Source organism: Thamnophis sirtalis, unplaced genomic scaffold (assembly GCF_051295495.1).
Source record: "Thamnophis sirtalis isolate CommonGarterSnake01/CBP01778 unplaced genomic scaffold, rThaSir2_p1.2 scaffold_1, whole genome shotgun sequence".
Taxonomy (NCBI): Eukaryota; Metazoa; Chordata; class Lepidosauria; order Squamata; family Natricidae; genus Thamnophis; species Thamnophis sirtalis.
The window spans coordinates 68,305,265-68,324,737 of NW_028261381.1; the positions used below are offsets into that span (position 1 = coordinate 68,305,265).

The 19,473-nt window shown below is 37.6% G+C and overlaps 1 long non-coding RNA gene across 1 annotated transcript in view; it reads right to left on the bottom strand.

Annotated features, from left to right (window-relative positions):
• Positions 1 to 14,234, bottom strand: part of LOC106540139 (uncharacterized) — a 54,900-nt gene extending 40,666 nt beyond the window's left edge. The window contains exons 1-2 of the long non-coding RNA XR_001312854.2: positions 14,147 to 14,234; positions 4,461 to 4,560 (exon numbers count right to left, since the gene is read on the bottom strand). This is a non-coding gene — a long non-coding RNA (uncharacterized LOC106540139). The remainder of the gene's footprint in view (positions 1 to 4,460; positions 4,561 to 14,146) is intronic.
• Positions 14,235 to 19,473: the final 5,239 nt, after the last annotated feature.

Consider the following 19,473-nt stretch of genomic DNA (forward strand, 5'->3'; position numbering starts at 1 on the left):
AAGAAGATTCACGTGGAAGTAGAATTGAGCATTCTTAATGAGTTTTATATTTATATAATTCCCTTGATTTTGTATCTGTTAAACCAAAGGTGTCCAACCTTGACAACTGTTTAGGACTTTGTCCTAGAATTTTCCAGCCAGCATGGAACTCTGGGAGTTGAAGTCCACAAGTTTAAAGTTGCCAAGGTGGGACATCCCTATGTTAGACTGCTTTAAGTTAACTTTTGCCATTAAGTCCAGCGCATGTCTGCAGATTATGAAGCCAGACACAAACCCTGGGAATAGCATTTCAGCAGGGCAGACTGTGATACTGTTTTCCAACAGCTGCTGTTGTCCTTCACATATTCAGGCTGACCATATCAGTCTTTTGCTGTGTGCCTCAGGGAACAGTACCTGAGAAGCTGATTTCTGGTTCCATACTTCTTATGGTAATCTTCCTGCAGTAAAACTATTGAACTGGGCTTCTGAGAACTGAGAAGTCATTCCAAGTTCAGAATATTGAGACTTCTTCCTAGGCATATAGCTGATCAGAGCAAGTATGCTTGGTACTATTGGATTATTTTATCTTCTTTGTCCAGGTGGGGAGGGGAGATACTTCTGTGAAACATGCTCTAACTTGTGATCACTCTTGGGGGGGGGGGACAGTTCTGTGAGTGTTATCAGTGATTTCTTTCTCTGAGTAGTCTGGAATTTTTAGGGCTGGGCTAACCTAGGTCTTATGGGTGGAATGTATTAACTTTAAAATTTATAGGGTTATGCATTCTACCCAGGATTCCTTGGAAATACAACCAAGGAAAGTTCAGCCTGAAAAGAGCAACAAGAGACTTGTCTTATGTATCTTCATTTTGATTAACTGTAGGCAATTTTCAATATTTGTTTGTTGTACAAGATAAAATGCTGCTACGAACAGTGCAGTGTTCTTCAGGAGTAGTTTCAGCAGGATAAAAAAAACATTCTTATTGCTGCTGATTCTTCAGGTCACCAGTTCAGGAAGTCCTGCTTGGAAGTGATTTTAACAACAGTATGTAGTCATATCCGATTGGCTATAACGGCACATCTTCCCATTCAGTGAATGAGCCTTGTTGGATAGAATCATTCAAGCCACATCAACGTTTCTATTCCATTTAATTTTAGCATTATTGAAAGCTCTTTTAAGAATTTGGTTATAGCTGCCTTGGAATAATAATAATAATAACAACAACAACAATGGAAAAATGCGCCACTGTATCCATAAAAAGGGACAAAATCACTACATGTGAGGGAATTGAAATACCAAATGGCCAATTAATTAAATGCAATGAAAATGAAGCCTATAAATACTGCATTCTGCAGTTGGATAACAACAAGCATGGAGAAGTAAAAACTATTGTCAGGGGAGAGTACACCAACAGAGTTAGGAAAATTTTGAAATCTAAATTGAATGGTGGAAATAGAATCAGGGCCATAAATACTTGGGCAATACCAGTTATAAAATACACAGCTGGTATAGTTAACTGGACACAAGCTGATTTGGATATTTTGGACCGAAAAACCAGGAAACTAATGACAATGCACTACAGTTTACATCCCCGTGGTGATACTGATAGACTATATCTGCCCCGAAAATCAGGTGGCAGAGGATTATTACAAGTGAAGCAAATATTTGAAGAAGAAAAATATGCACTGGCTGATTATTTAAAAGAAAGTCAAGAACATCTATTAATCGAAGTAAAGAACAAAAATCTATTGAAGGTCCAACAGATGAAACAAGAATACAGAAAAGATGTGATAAAATCAAGAATGGAGAGTTGGCAAAACAAAGCATTGCATGGCCAATTTCTGGAAAAAATAAAAGATAAAGTGGACAGTGAAAAAACTTGGTTATGGTTAACAGCATTACATTAAAGAAAGAAACAGAGTCACTAATCCTGGCTGCGCAAGAACAAGCTATCCGCACAAATGCTATTAAGGCCAAAATCGAAAAATCCTCTGATGATGCCAAATGCAGACTTTGCAAAGAAGCTGATGAAACTGTTGATCACATACTCAGCTGCTGTAAAAAAAATCATGCAGACTGATTATAAATTGCGGCACAATTCAGTAGCACAAATGATCCATTGGAATTTATGCAAAAATTATAATATTAAAACAGCAACAAACTGGTGGGAACATAAACCTGAAAAAGTCACCGAAAATCAGATGGTCAAGATCTTGTGGGATTTTTGCATACAAACGGACAAAATACTGGCGCATAATACACCAGACATCACACTGGTTGAGAAAAATAAGGTTACAATCATAGACATCACAATACCAGGTGATAGCAGGGTCGCCGAGAGGGAATATGAAAAAAATCGCGAAATACCAGGACTTAAAAATCGAAATTCAATGATTATGGCACAAACTAACAGTGGTAATTCCAGTGGTAATCGGCACACTGGGTGCTATTCCAAAAGCACTGGAATTACATTTAAAACAGTTAAAAATTGACAAAATCACCATCAGTCAAATGCAAAAAGCCGCACTGCTTGGATCTGCACGCATATTACAAAAATACGTTACAACATCTTAGGCCCCTGGGTGGGGCCCGACTAGTAACCAATGCCAAATCCTGCGAAACAACTGGCCGCCGTGATACAGTTGTATAATAATAATAATAATACATTAGCTGAAACAAACCAGCTGATGTATGCAGCAGCCTTCATAACCACCAAAGAATTGGGTTTGAAAATACAAAAGAACCTAAGAGGCAAGAATAGGAAGTCTAAATGGAAAATTCGGTTGGAATTGAAGAGCAAAAAATTTCGTGGAGACTTGAGCAACTTGAAGAATCTAAGGCAAGGTCAGCTAAAGAACAAGCAGGTCAAAAGCAGCCTGGAAGCAAAATATGATTTGAAGAATAAGGAGATTGCGGTAGTAATTGAAGAGCTGAAGCAGATGGTTGTTGCCGTTGCTGGAAAGATTAAAAGGTTTGAAAACCGAGTAACTCAGTTCAAGGAAAACTCACAACAAGAACCACAACAGAAATGCAAAATGGATCAAACAGATTGAGGATTCTATTAAAGTGTATAAAATGGAAGATGTGAAAATAACAAAAGAAATTGTGCAAAGACAGTCAAGAAAAGTGAAGAACTGGAGTGCACCTGGACCAAATGAGTTACATGGCTTCTGGTTAAAGGCACTTACAAGTATGCACAAAACATTGGCAGCCCAAATGAACCAGATCTTAAAAGCACCTGAAAATGATGAATGGATAGCAATAGCAGTAGACTTATATACCGCTTCATAGGGCTTTCAGCCCTCTCTAAGCGGTTTACAGAGAGTCAGCATATTGCCCCCAACAATCTGGGTCCTCATTTTACCCACCTCGGAAGGATGGAAGGTTGAGTCAACCCTGAGCCGGTGAGATTTGAACCGCTGAACTGCTGATCTAGCAGTAGCCTGCAGTGCTGCATTTAACCACTGCGCCACCTTGGCTCATTTCAACTGGATGACAACTGGAAGGACATTTTTGATCCAAAAAGATAAAGGAAAAGGAAAGGACCCTGGAAACTATAGACCAATCACCTGTTTGCCAACAACATACAAGCTCCTTACTGGTATCATTGCCAACCAAATGTATGGATACTTGGAAAGAAATAACTTGCTTCCTGTAGAACAGAAAGGATGCTGCAAAAATTCAAGAGGAACAAAGGACCAACTGCTGATTGACAAACTAATCCTAAAGAATTCAAAGAAAAGACGAACCAACCTATTCATCACTTGGATAGACTATAAGAAAGCATTTGATTCGGTTCCCCATAGCTGGATCAAGAAATGCCTGGAAATCTTTGGCATCAGCAGCAACATATAAAAATTCATGGAAATGGCAATTTTGGAGTATCCTTTCCCTGCCACGCCCATCAGGCCATGCCCACCAAGCCATGCCCACAGAACCGGTAGTAAAAAAAAATGAATTTCACCACTGGGAGGGAGGAACAGGCAACAAAAATGAAAGCCATAAATATGATAGTTTGCTACCTGTCCTAATCTTGGTTGAAAACATAAAATGTGATTTTAGTGTGATGTTGCACATGCAGCTGAATTCCTCCCAATTCCCTTATGATAAGCTGTGTAGAGTTTCAGGGCCCTAAGGAGTCAGCAGTTGTTTGCTCGAGCCATCTGTCTCATTTCCCTTAGCAACAGGATTTGTCCTTCTCATTTCCTTGATGAAGTCTCTGAAGCAATCTCTGAGAGTCCATCCTCCACTGCCCCTCCCCACATCCCGTTGCTCTTGTTGATTCTCTCTAGAATGTCTCCCTGCTCACTTCTACATGTATTCCGTACTGTATAAAAACAGCAGTGCCTAGTTTCTGTAAATGCTTTGGAGATAATGCCACATGTTACTAATGCTTGGGCAGGGCTGCAGATTTCCCGAGTGTGATATAGCATGCACATCAGCATTCTGAGGGAGGGATCTATAATATATACAATAATCTTACCATATGCTGGTACTGATATTGGCTGAGACTTTTACTGACTCATATGATTCATCCACTTGTTATCGGAGAGTGAATTTTCATCGCACAAATGTGCTCTGGTCTGGGAAAGAGACATAAAATATGTGCTCTAAGACAGAAAATTTAAAATGCACTAAGTACAGAAATATTAAGTTAATTAACAAAATGTTTTAGTCAGTTAAACAATTGAGACAATACCAACAACAGCACATTTTTGTTACAGACATTGCAATTTAAGGGGATATTGTGGTGTGGATTTTTATGTAGGCCTTTTGAAATGGAGCATGAAGAATTAAATGTAAAGGACAAGAGGCTTTTTTCCCTTGTTATGAAAGAATTTGCTCTGCAATTATAAGGTGGTCCAAATGCTGCATATAAATATTTTAGAGGCTGTGTTTGTTTACTAAATTATATATTTCTCTGCACTAACTTCAGGAGCTCAAAAGGAATCTCTGTCAATATCCTGTTATTGTAAATTCTTTTCATGTCATCAGTCATCTGTTTTTGGCTGAATAATCAGTGTTTCTCTAGCATTTCTAAATTAAGAATAGATAATGACAATTAGGCTGCAATCCTGATAGGGAATTTGCATCCTACCAGATTATGCTTGTCATTGACCCAGATGCCTTGGGGTGGTTAGAAGTTGGAGTTCACCATCATCGGTGGTAAATGAGCTGCATTTCCTTGCTGTAGACATTGAATTGGCTCCGTTCAACACACTGATTTATTTCTTAGGAAATCTACATTAGATTAGATAGGATTAGATAGGGATACCCTTACCATATATGAAGATATGCAGATATATGACATAGTACAGGTAATCCTGACATACAGCCAAAACTAAACCCAAAATTACTCTTGTTAAATGAGACATTTGTTAAGTGAGTTTGGCCCTATCTTACATGCTTTCTTGCCTCAGTTATTAAGCGAATTGCTGCAGTTGATTTGTTAATAACCCAGTTTTTAAGTGAATCTGGCTTCCCCATTGACTTTGCTTGTCAGAAAGTCACAAAAGAGGATCACATGATTCCGGGACAGCAATGATCATAAATATGAATCAGTTGACAAGCACCTGAATTTTGATCACATGATCATGTAGATGTTGCAAAGATAGTAACTGTGAAAAACGTTCATAAGTCACTTTTTTCAGTGCCATTGTAACTCTGGTCACTAAATGAACCGTTATGAATCGAAGACTAACTGTGTTATCTTAATTACTCTGCCATCATGATTATTAAATGCTGGAATTGTCGCCAATATCATGTTTATTTTCTAGATTACTGTGTTTTTGATTGATAAATTATTCCTTAAACCAGCTTAGAACATTAAAAATAAAATTAAAAGTTAAAAACAGGAGCCATTATATAGTTAAGGATGCTTATTACTGTAGTGGACACTGATCAACCGAAACTATAAAAGTCAACAATTCATTACTCAAAGTACCGTAAAGTCTATTTTCTCTGTCGTTTCTTTAATTTAATGATTATGCAATATGAATTTAGAATGTGAGGATATATATTGTGCAACTAGTCATTTCATTTTGAAACATTAACATCAGAGAAATAAATGCATTTCAGTACTACTTTCTTATCTAGTAGGAAGAGGCAACACTGACAGAAATGTTTACATACTAAGGCAGTGTTTCTCAACCTTGGCAACTTGAAGATGTCCGGATGTCAACTCCCAGAATTTCCCAGCCAGCGAATGCTGACTGGGAAATTCTGGGAGTTGAAGTCCGGACATCTTCAAGTTGCCAAGGTTGAGAAACACTGGGTTACAGTGAGAGAAACTTGCAAGTCTGAAAGCAATTCTTCTTTTCTTAACTTTTCAGAAAACTAGGGCAGGTCTCTTCTGATAGGCCAAGGTTGAGAAACACTGTACTAAGGCATAACTAAGCCTTACCAAGTCATTCTCCAGTTTGGGGGCAATGGAAATTGTAGTCTTGGGTATCCAGAAATTAGGGTCTGAGGCTAGATTGTTATAAGAATTCAAAAGGAATCAGCAAAATAATGTATGCCTACAAAATTATGGTTGCCAAGTAGTGATGTAGATAAATAGTGAAAAATTGGAAGTTGGGGTACTGAGAAGTTGCAGGGTCTAATATTCTCATTAGAGCAAATTAAGTGTCTAAAGAAAATGCCTTAGATGTAGCATGTTGGGCAATAGCAAAATTAGTGGTTTTAAAATTTGAACTTTAGTTTGCTTTCTCACTATTCTATTCAGTATGGTTCAGAGTCTAAAGTATAGTTAAGTTGAGCTATTTGTATATACAGTAGCATTATTAATAAATAGTACACAAAATAGTACCAAAAATAGCCAATGGAGAATTGTGGCTATAGGCAAAAAACTTGGGAACTACGCATATTAAAAACAACAGATTGAAACTTCTGTTGCTAAAGTAGAGTCTAATAGGAAAAAAAAAATAAAAAGTATTCTGCCTGAATTATTCTCTGGAAAAAAAACATTCATTGATTGATAACTATGATTATGTGGCTACTTCAGTGGTGGGATTCAAATAATTTAACAACCGGTTCTCTGCCTTAATGACCAGCTGGATAGGCGGGCTTGGTGATCATGTGATTGGGTAGGTGTGGCCAATTCATCATCACTCATGTCAATGGGTGCTTCGCCTTAGCTGTTACAATATAATAAGGGTTAACCAGAGAAACAGTTTCTGTAAGCAGGATAATAAAGATTAGGCTAGAAACAATACCAGAATGTTTCCTTCCTGCCTTCCTTACAGGATTAGCCCTGTAAAGTGGAAAAAAACAAAGGGAAATTTCTTCCAACAACTGGTTCCCTGAACTGCTTAGAAAGTTAACAATCGGTTCTCCCGAATAGGTGCAAGCTGGCTGAATCCCACCACTGGGCTACTTCCAAATATGATGTAGATCTAAATCTGGTGATCATACCACACTGTTAGGAGGAATTACCATTGCATTGGATGAAAGTGTGTGTGTGTGTGTGCGCACGCACGTGCGTGTGTATGAAAAAAAAATACTAAAGAGATGGCAAGACAAAGCAGTTACTGATTGACAGAGAAGCACTAGCAGGGAACATTCCCACTGCTATCAATTTTTGTCTGTATTGCATCCTTGCAAGGAAATAAATATGTTACTAACCAAAGAGCGCTGGTGTCTGAAATAACCAGTATAGTTTGCTCAGTTTCTGCTTTATGTTAATTGTGAAATCAATCCTTGGTAAGGAAAGGCTAGTTGCCAGGAAGAGCTAAAGTTCGTAGCAAGCTTTATGTTAAGAATGACAACAGGATGGGTCTCAAACTATACATACAAGTTTGAGAATATACTATTTATTTATACATATCTACTGCTATATATTTATACATATATACTGCCTATCTTAGTAAGTAAGTGGTTTACAAATAAATAATAAAAATATAAAGTATAGTAATAAAATAATATTATAAAATAATAAACAATAAACAAATTCTTGAGAAGTATTCCTATAATATATTTCAGAGTTATTACCGGACAGTGGGAAAAGAACCTAAAATTGAATATTGTACTATACTGTCACATGAAGAGATTGGTGGATTGGATAACATGAAATTATGCTATTTACTAATATTAAAGAGAAAACAGGGCTGGTAAAATACATGTAAAAAGTTTAGAACAGAGGTGTCAAACTCAAGACCCGGGGGCTGGATTTAGCCCACTGTGCCTCTGCCAGTGAAAATGGAGTTTGGGAGGGCAGCAGGAGGCCCTCCTGAGCTCCATTTTTGCTGTCAAAGGGTTGCAGGAGGCCATCCCATTCAAAAATGGAGCTCATAAGGGCCACACTTGCCCCTCCAAGCTCCGTTTCCACTGGCAGAGTGTTGTAAGAGACTGTCACGGCCAAAAACAGAGCTCGAGAGCCCATTTTCGCTGGCAGAGCTCTTGGGCCACCACAGGTGCCCTCCCTGATACAAGTGATGTCATGCTGGCCACGCCCACCATGGGCATGCTCACCCTGTTCCCTCGAGGTCAAATGCAACCCTGATGCAGCCCTCAATGAAATTGAGTTTGACATCCCTGGTTTAGGATATCATAAGATTATAATGAATTCTGTTTTGAAAGGTAGGGATGAAAAAAATGGGGGAATCCATATCTATGGCCTTTAATACTACCATAGTTTTAGAATAAACATTTTTAATTCAAATTAACATGTAGAAAATATTTAGGTTGATGAGTATAGAAACTAGTAAAGGAATCATGTTTTAAATCAATGTACCAATAGTGGTTTAAAAAATAATAAAGCCAATCTGTTTTCAATACCATCAAATTAAATGATCTTAACATATATTAAAACATTTTGCTAGGCATGAGAAATTAATTACAATGGAAATACAATTTATGTTACATTGCTTTCCATTTTATTAAATTGATGCTATGTTTGTGTTTGTATGTGTGTATGAAAATCAGACACACAACTGACATTTTGTATTTATCCATTCACAGTAGAGCAAAAGATTTCCTGAAAAATGCAGAAAATGCAGAAAAACATATTTTGGAGCTCTATCTCCCTATTTAACTTCAAGACATTTGGCTTACAAATATGTATATAGAGATACAATATATGAATAAAGAAAAATATATACAAGACAGCGGGGGGAATGGAACAAAATCCTATGTTCTCTTAAGCACAGATTGCAAATGCACTTATAACTGTGTGGAGGTGACATATTTTCATGACATGGTCTTTGCATCAGCTGTAGCCCCAGGTGAAGCAGCTTAAAGGAATGTTCCAGTTTTAAAAAATGCTTTGCCTGTTCTCCCCAAACAATCTTTGCTTTGGATATAATCCAGCATGCTTCATTAACGATATGGCTGTTGAAGCAGTGTGGGTGAGAATGTGTGATATTCGCAGTGGGGTCCTGGAACCAACTCATACAAGCTCATAAGCGCACAAGAGCCAATGATTAAATTTACTAAAATTTGATGAGCTGGTTGATAATTATAATTATGGGTCTTATGATCTAGTTCACCAATCAACTAGGTGTGGTGCAGTGATAGAATAGAATGATTAGAGCTGACTCTTCAGCATTTAGCAGCTTCTATCGAGAGAGAGAGAGAGAGAGAGAGAGAGAGAGAGAGGGAGGGAGGGAGGGAGGGAGGGAGGGAGGGAGGGAGGGAGGGAGGGAGGGAGGGAGGGAGGGAGGGAGGGAGAGAGAGAGAGGGAGAGAGAGAGAGATTTCTAGCTCCTATTTGTCATTTTAGGCTGCTTGAGTCCTGCCCCCTATAGCCCTTGAATCCTCCTCTGTAGGACAGACTAGACATCTGCAGAAATGTTGGCTGTGTAAAGCCTGACTAGCTTTTTCTGAAAGGGTTGTCAAATGTATATGCATTGGTTTAATGCGTTTTTGAAAGTGTGCTGAATCTGTGCTTGAAAAACAGAACCAGCCTGTTTTAAGAGAACACAAGGCCTCTGAAGGTAAGAAAGTTGATTTAAACTGGGAAAGTGAGTCAGGTTTATCAGCTCAGTGGTATGTTGCTGTTTCTATCATCACTGACGGCAGTAAAGGTTTCCCAGTGATTCTGCTGCGAAGAAGCTTGGCTTGGCTTGGCTTATTACTGCCTGTATTAGATGAAGATAGAAGACCACTTTGCTTGCTCCACAGGCTATTTCTAGGGGCTGCTGCCTGCAAGGGCTTCCTGCCAGCACAAGGCGTTCCATTGCAGCAGTGGTTGAGGATGGAGACTGATGGTTGTCCCCTCCCACTTTATCCTATTTCTCTTTGTCGCCCAGGCTATTTTTGAGAAATGGGTTTAGTGCTCTTTCAGTAGACTTCTAGTCTTGTCTTCAGATGGAGCCTGACAGATAACAGATTTAAAGCAATTTGACAGGTGGCTAAACCAACCATTCTTACACCCACACATCTTTTCCCTGAGCATATCATGGACTGCAGTTGTAATTTTGTTTCTTGCTGGCAACTGATGCTTTGGTGGTAAAGGAAATGAAGCCAGGGAATCTACTAATTAGGTTCCTCAAAATGTCCTACATTAAAACAGTGAGGACTGTACCACTCATTAGTCTCATTAATGAGGCAGAATAGGGATCAGTAATGAGGGTGGCACAATTTTTGCCAGCCTTCCTTTCTGGGCTGAAGGAAACCTTTTAATATGGGGCTCTGGCTGTCTGCTGGTATTAATCGCTTGCAGCAAAATTTGCAAATCTGTTTAATTTAGGAATATTCACTGATGGCAACCAAAATTTAAATAGAAACAGGATAGCTTCAAAAAATTGTATGCCTGACTTAAAATTGGAATATCTGGCTGCAGTCTGATTTGTAGACAAGTCATAACATAGATAGGTTGGACTGTGGGGAATCTGCTGCATGTGGAGACAGTTGGGTGCACTTTCCAAAAGTATATGCGTGACTCTGGAAAAAAAAAGTGGTAGCAATCTGAAGGAGGTTCTTCCTTCACAGTCCTGTGGTTACTGAAGCATCTCTTTTGGAAGGATTTGCACAGCCTTAATTTACATATTCTTTCAATCATCTCAGATTCATAAAGGAGAAAAATTGCTAGAAACGAAATATTTCCAAGTTGTTCCCCAAGGAGGAGTCATAGTAACAGAAAACAACAAAATTGCACGAACAGAAAATAAATACAAAATTAAAACATCAAAAGAAATTATACTGAAAGAAAGAGAGACTTATTATAGCTCAAAGCCATAGGGGAAATTCATATCATTGTCAACAAGTGGCACATTTGATATTGCTTGGAGAAACACGTGAGCATGCTCATTTGGGGAGGACTGAAACAGAGAATAGTTGGCTTTTGGTACATAAGACCAAAATTGTATTGTATGTATTATACCTGATTTGCTATTGCATGATAATAGGAGTTCTAAGTGTGAGAACAAGCAAGCTCCGAACCATACAGGTAGTCCTTGATTTAAGACCATTCATTTAACAACTGTTCTAAGTTATGATAGCACGGAAGATGACGGGTCCTCACACTTAATGATCACAGCATCCTTGCAATGACATAATGAAAATTCAGACATTTGGTAACCAGCATGCATTTCTGACAATTGCAGCATCCCAGCATTGTGTGACGGCCATTTGTGACTTTCCCAAGGGGCTTCCAACAAGCAAAGTCAATGGAGCAGGCTGAATTTGATTCACTGCTGCATGATTCATTTAATGACTGTGGTGATTCACTTAACATCCATGGTAAAAAAGTCATAAAATCAAGCATGATTCACTTAATGACACTCTTGCTTAGTCCTAGTTGTGATCAAATGTTGAGCACTATCTGTAATGCAATTTTTAAATAATTGTTTGAAATTGAAGGCTTCTCCAAGGCTTTCTCCAATTGTCCCATGTAGTCTGAATTTTGCTTGTTAATCAAGAAATTGAGAGTGGAGAGAACAGAGGGTGATTTTAAAAAAGACTTATGAATTTATTGTTTATGTTGTTATAAATCTGCAACTCGAGTTTTTCCAACTATAAGCAGAGTTATGGAACAGCAGCCAGGAATTGAAATCTCAGTTAGGATCTGTAATTATTTCTAATTTTGGGGTAGCAGAAAAAGAAGGAAAAAAAAGCTTTTCAAATGGAACATATCTTGGTTCACCAGAAGATGGCACTGGCAAATAATTTTCCCTTGAAGTATTTCTGTGCAAGCATTTAGGGTTTACTATGTTCCCTACATGAAATTCCCAATATTTTTCAAGATATTTTAAAACTTTATGCAAGCACAGCCAACAAATAAGCATAATAAACCTTAATAAAAATGTCGCTTCTACTAAAGCAGCGGTTCTCAATCTGTGGGTCGGGACCCCTTTGGGGGTCGAATGACTTTTTCACAGGGGTCGCCTAAGACTATTGGAAAACACATATTTTCGATGGTCTTAGGAACCGAGACACCAATTTTATGGTATTAAAGGGTCGCGGCATTGGGAAGGTTGAGAACCACTGTACTAAAAGGACCAAATCTGGCCTGCAAAAATCCAGATGGTCAGCATAGAGTTCACATTTTCTGCATGGCTGCCATCATTTGGATTTTTGCAACCCAGATCTGGTTGCCTTAGCTTCTCTACAACAACCTCCCTAATTAGACTCTGGCAGAGGCAAACATCAGATTCAGTTCTTACCAATTCAAACAAAGGGTGAACTAAGAGTGAAGTATTTTTCAAGTAGAAAATCACAATAAACTATCATCTTTAAATTACTGAAATCTCGGCCTCTTGGCAAATCATATATAAAAAAACCCAAGTAATGTCCACCTTATGCACCTCTATCAAGCCATAGCAGCAAAAAAAAAACCATCTCAACACCATACACTTTATATATGGGCTAAGGATTAATGAATGAAAAAGTCTTGAGAGATTTCTGAACATAAAGACAATGTTTTAATGATGAATTATGCTCTTTGAATTGCAGTTATGTAAGGTGGGCGGGCACTAGAATAGAGAAATGACATTACCGTATATACTGAATTTCCTCGAAAATAAGACCTGGTCTTATTTTCTTTTTTGCTCCAAAATAAGCACCAGATCTTATTTTGCGGGGAGGTCTTGCCTGCTTGCTTTAGACCACTGCAACCACATCTCCCATGCCCTGACACCTGTTGTGCCGCTGCTTGACTTCTACAGCTGCTCGTTGTGCTTGTGGAACTGCTCGCAGTAGAACACTATGTGGTGTGGTGTGCTTTTGTGTGTGTGAGCAGCTGCACCAGTGCAATGAGCCTCGCAGTATCCTGCCACGAGCAGTGGCACCAGCGTGACGAGTCCTGTGGCATCTGGCAGCAAGCGGCCACAAGCAATTACAGAAAAAGTCGGGCAATGGCACAGGTGTTTGGGGGTCGGAGGCCTGGCTGCATCGGTCCTATGGTAAGCGGGTGCAGGACACATGGGGCAGCTCAACCCACCCACCTGTAGCTTGATTGTTATACCTGCACCTCACTTCACTTTGTACAACCAGATTGGGGGGGGGGCTTAACTAGGACTTATTTTGGGGGTAGGGCTTATATTAGGTGCAGGCATGAAAATCGGGCTAGAGCTTATTTTCAGGGTAGGTTGTATTTTTGGGGAAACATGGGTAATATCTCTGAGCAGCATTACAAGGGAGAAACTTTACTAGCAGTACATATTTTTGAAGGAATAGGATTACACACATATAAGGAATGCTCCTTGAGAATAAACAAGCTTAAGATAAACAAGAGAACTTGTTCAACTTGCTTTAAGTTTCCCATGACAGCAACTGCGGCCTAATGGGTCTTACTTTCAGACAGTTTATAATCCTCTATCATGTTTATCCAATTTCAGGTTGACAAATCTTAACCTCTCCAAACTCTGCTAGTTTTATTTAGATTTTTAAAATCCTCCCTTTATTATTTTTATAAATAACTCAAGGTGGCAAACAAACCTAATTCTCCCTCCTCCTCACAACAATGCTCTGAAGCGAGTTGGGCTGAAATACAGCCTAAATTAGCCCCGTGGCTTTCATAGATAAGACTTGAATTCACAGTCTCCTATTTTCTAGCCTGGTGCCTTAACCCCTAGACCGAAAGGACTCTCTTTAGTTTTACACTCCATAGGAGAAGCTTCTATGATATTAATACAAGAAACATTTTTTAAACCACTTTAAATTAATTAAATTCATTAATTAGGCAAAATATTGTGAAAGCCTAACTCACAACATCTGAGAATGACAAACTCACCTGTACAATAGTAAGAAAAAGAAATCCACCATTTTACTGTTCTATTTAGCAGTGAAGAAGAATGTATGCCTTTGAAGTTAAAATTTACTGCTTCTTTAAAACTTGAAAACCTGGTTTTATAGTTTGTAGAATTGTTTTGGTATTAAAATTAAAATTGGCAAGGAAGTAAAACCAGTTCCCATGAGAAATTAGAACTAAGTAAATATTTGCTTCTCTGATACCTATGGAATTTTGCTTGCAGAAGTCTCGTGAATTCATTTATGACAATGGACAGTAAAGTTTGAGTTTGAAGGACAACTATTTTTCTCAGTGATCAATCCAAAATTAAGAAGGTGGCTGTAATCTTTCTTAGAGGGTTCTTAGAATAAATTGTAACCAGAGGTGGTATTCAGCAGGTTCTGATCAGTTCTGGAGAACCAGTAGTGGAAATTTTGAGTTTGGAGAACTGATAAATGTCACCTCTGACTGCCCCCACCCCCCATCTATTCTCTGCCTCCTGAGTCCCAGGTGATTGGGAGGAAATGTGGATTTTACAGTATTGAAGTCAAGTGGGAATGGAGATTTTACAGTATCCTTCCCCTGCCACGCCCACCAAGCCACGCCCATAGAACCGGTAATAAAAAAATTTGAATTCCACCACTGATTTTAACGTAAAACTTTATAACATAGTATTTTTAGGCAGCGTACTGACACACTTCCCCATTATGTCTTCTCTGAAGTGTTTTCTTTTCCTATCTGGTGCAATATATCTTGGGACTTGAACTGCTTTACCACAATGGTGACAGGGCAATGCTTTGATTCCTTCTCTAATATAAATTGCCAGCAAGTTTGTGGCCACAGGTTCCTGTTTTTCCTTTTGTTGGTCAGCCTGAAAGCCAGTTGACAAATAGCTTCAATAACTTATAACAACTTTACATTTTAGATGTTGTGTAGTCATTGTTTGATTTTCAGCTTTGCCAAACTGATGGTGCTTGATTTCTAAGTTATTATCAATCCTTGATTTGTAATGCCAATAGAATTGGTAGCATTTGCAGTATTTATCTTACTTATCTTTGTAATTCTTATTTATGAGTTGAGGATCTAGTTTAGGACTGCTGCCGCTGCCAAAATGCTTGTGTAAAACAACAGAGTCCTTTAAGAGTGGGGGAAGGTGTATAATGATATTATTCAAGACCTGGAAAGTGGGTAATTGGGTCAAATATTTTTAAGGACCACTGAGATGTTTCACTACAGATGAAATGAAAATGCAAATACCTTAAATATTTATAGTTATTTATATTGTGTCTTTTTGACGTATCTGCATCAGAAGGTTTAAGAACAGTTTAGAACCTCAACATAATATAATGCTTTTCATTAGGAAAATAGCAATTTTAATCAAATAAAAACTTTTCAACAAGCTATGCTCTACCCATGGGAGTAAGCTACACTAAACTCATTCATATTTTTGAGTAAATATATATGGGATCACGCTATTAACAAGCAGAAATTTGGCTGAATCAAAATGCCTTTATTAACCAGTAAATGAATTATGATATAGGCATTGGAGTGCTCAAAACTACATGGAATAAACCAATCTTGCCTGTGTGTGTTTTTTAGACTTTTTACTGCTATACATATAATTGGAGTTAGGGTTATTTATTTATTGTAGCCTACTTTGAGAAACTTGGATTATTAGCTTTTATTATTATTTATAATTAATAATTATTTATATAATTATTAGCTTTTCCAAAATCTTCTTATAGAAAATTATATTATATTATTTTATACTTTATTTAAAGGTTTCAGAATTTGTAAAAGCCTTCCAAAATATCTAGTTGTTTATTTATGCAACTCTCAACTTTACTGGGTTTTTTTAATCTTATTATTCAGCCAAAGGGGCTCACATTTAAATGTTCTAATATAACTTAAGCATGCATTGCTATATTTAATTATTGTAAAATTCCAAGGCAGAAATATTGTACTGTTTGATTAGTTTCAACTTATAGCATTATTCAGCATAATTGACAATTACAATGAGTGTGAGTGGTCAGCATAGCAATTTATGCTTATAGTGGTGGTAGGAAAGAACACATTTTATTTAATCCTAGTAAAAGAGCATGGCACTAGAGAAAAAAAATTGTGTATGAATCTATATTGGTTGCAAAGTGCTATTCACCCTAGAAAGAATAAGAAATTTCTTAGTGCTTCTCTCCATGCAGACATTATAATTTTAATCTATCAGTTGAGGGTATTATAAATCATTTTAACATTGTGCCGACTTGCTTCTTATTATCAAGATCTGAATAATGCAAGGGAGGTGTGAATATTTCTCAAATGTGTACATAAATTACCAGATGTAACACTAAACCTAAGCTGATGAAACAATGCAAACCTATAGCCCCACTGTTACATAAGGCCTTCTGAAATTTAGCGAATGCCTTCCAGCCAAAATGTAATTTTTACTGTGATGGAATAGAAAAATTATTAAATATATGGAGTGTTATTACAGGGATAAATTAATATCATTTTTGACTTGGCGTTGCCCACTTCTTAGTCCTGTCCCTGTCCAGAATGCAGTCTCTAGCATAGGGGCCAAGTATTCCCTAGGCTGGAAAATGTTTATAATCTTGATTTAAAGAAGAGGCACAGGGATGACATTTTATTTATTTATTTTATTTATTTAGTTTGTCAAACATGTACAAGATAACAGGTATAAGTTTAAGTGGGCATGAACAAATGAAATGAGTAGAAATAAATGGGGACAGTAGGACAGAAACGGTAGGCACTCTGGTGTGCTTATGCAAGCCCTCTTTATGGACCTCTTAGGAATGAGGTGAGATCCACAGTAGACAGTTTAAGGTTGAAGCTGTGGGGATTTGACAACAGAGTCAGGTAGAGCATTCCAGGCGTTACCACTCTGTTGTTGAAGTCGTACTTTCTGCATTCAAGTTTGGAGCAATTTACCTTGAGTTTGTATTTATTGTTTGTCCGTGTATTATTGAGGTTGAAGCTGAAGTAGGTAGGACATTGTAGCAGACAATTTTGTGTACTATGCTTAGGTCAGACTATAGGCAGCTTAGTTCCAGGTTGTCCAAGCCCAATATTTCGAGCCTGATAGTGTAAGGGATTCTATTGTTGCACATTTGGCCAGAAATATTTGTGACTCTCATGAACATTTTGATACTTTGAGGATGTGAAGGCAATTAAGTGACTGTATTACTGGATAAAGCCCAGTTAGTGGACATTTTACAGTGAGTACACTCTAACACAAATGACAACCAATCCGTACTAATTTTTTTTAGAACTTTAGCAATGATTACAGCTCAATGTCTTATTATTCTGTCAACACTTACTTTCGCAATGTAATTTAGTGGAGAGTTTTTTTTAAAGTGATGGACAGTCTCTTTTGTGTACAATCTGAGGATACAAAATCTGATATCTTTGCTTATTGTAACCAATTTGCTGGACATTTTTAATGTAAATAATATTCTTACCACGTTGACTCAATATTTTTGACTGTGACAGATGATATTAGGACACATTTAGCTTGGGCAATTTGAATTTGTAGATAAACATAGTGAAAGGTTGAGAACTTTTATTTGCACTTTATAACTATATTTTTCCTGATTAATTAAATTAGCCCCTGCTGTTCTGAAATTTTGTATCATACAGGTTATCATACCTATATCATACAGGCTCTTTGGCAGAAGATGTATCCTGACTACATTAAAAAGATGATAGTAAAGATAGTGGTTTTATTTTAAAAAACCTTTATTTAAAAAATTAAACATACTGTGGCTATTCTTCAAACCTGTGCAAATATTCAAGTTGATTAAAGTTATTCCAAATAGAACATCATACACCTGTGATAGGTGTTTCTAATTCTCCTGTTCTAGGTAAAAAAAATCAAAGAAGCTTTGGCCCCAATATATCTTATAGTGTAAATGTGCCATTGCACAACTGCATTAGAAAAGGGAAAATTAATAATTTTAATTATTATATAAAATGCTATCAGACTAATCTATCTTCAAATCAGAGTGGTATTTGTGAGTAGATCGGAGTGATCTTTGCAAACAGTCCACCATTAATTATTCCAACATTGGGGGCTTGGGGGAAGCTGTGAAAATGGTTGCTGAGAGCTAAAGATGAAAGTCAAAAATTCAATATGAATGTCTATGCTGAACTTAATGCCATTATTTATACACTGTTGCTAATTTATGTGATTTATTCTTATAAATAATTTTATGATGGTCAGTATTATGAGCCAGTTTGAGAGATCTAAATCTTATAAAGTCAATTGCAAATTATTTTAAAAAACAATCAATTGGACCTTTCTTTTTCTCAAGACAACTCCTTGCACAATATTGGTTGACTGCTCTTCTCAATTATCTTCTGAATTACTTGATACCATTGGGAGCTGTGATCAAAGGAAAGCTTCTGAAGAAGCACATGAAATATTTTTTCAATAGTTTTGTTCATGTAGTAGTAATGTTCTATTTATCATGCATACTAGGAATGATTGAAATTGAAGGACACCCACAGGCACTATATAAAGGAAGCCTGTGTAGTCATCTCTGTGTTCCTTACTTCACAGAAGCAACAGATGAACTAATGTGTCTTATCTTTTTATGTTTTAGAGGCACATAAAAATCTTCAGAGTGCTAAAAAAACCTTTCATTTATTTCAAATTAATGTTATAACAAATTTCAGCAGCTTCTATCCACTGCTTTTGTTCTTATCTAAATTAGTTTCCTTGCTTTCTCCACCCTTCCAATGTCTCTTCCCTATTTATTTATACCTGGCTCTCAAGAAAATAATGCTATTTGTTAAGGCTCAACAGCTACAGAACCTCATTTCCATACCGCAGATAAAAATGTTTAAAAAGCAATGCATTCATTTTAAATACTCCTTCATAGCTTCCTTTTGATTGTGCAATATACCACTTTATTCCCTGTGTATTTAGGATTAAAGATCGCTGCTCTTCCATCTGTGAACGCCTTTAAGTCACCGCTTTTGTCCATTCAAGTGAAGGATGGATCAAAGAGCAGGGTTCTCTTTATGGGGAAGTGACGTATTCCATAAATAGATTGTCGCAAATCCTCTTTTTAAAGATTAATAAAAAAGCAAGCAATGTCTTTCCCCATATTTTAGCCGTCTCTTCCTCAGCCCAGAGGGGCAGCGGGAAATCCTCTTCGCCCAGCTGGGGCATCTGTGATCAACTGTTCCTGTCAGGTTGCAACACTGGCCACCAGAGGGCGCGCGCGCGCACCCACCGTAGCCATGGTTACCGCTGGGTGCGTAGTGGGGTTTACGAAGCTGACGCAGTGGGCGGCCCGGCACAGGCGGAG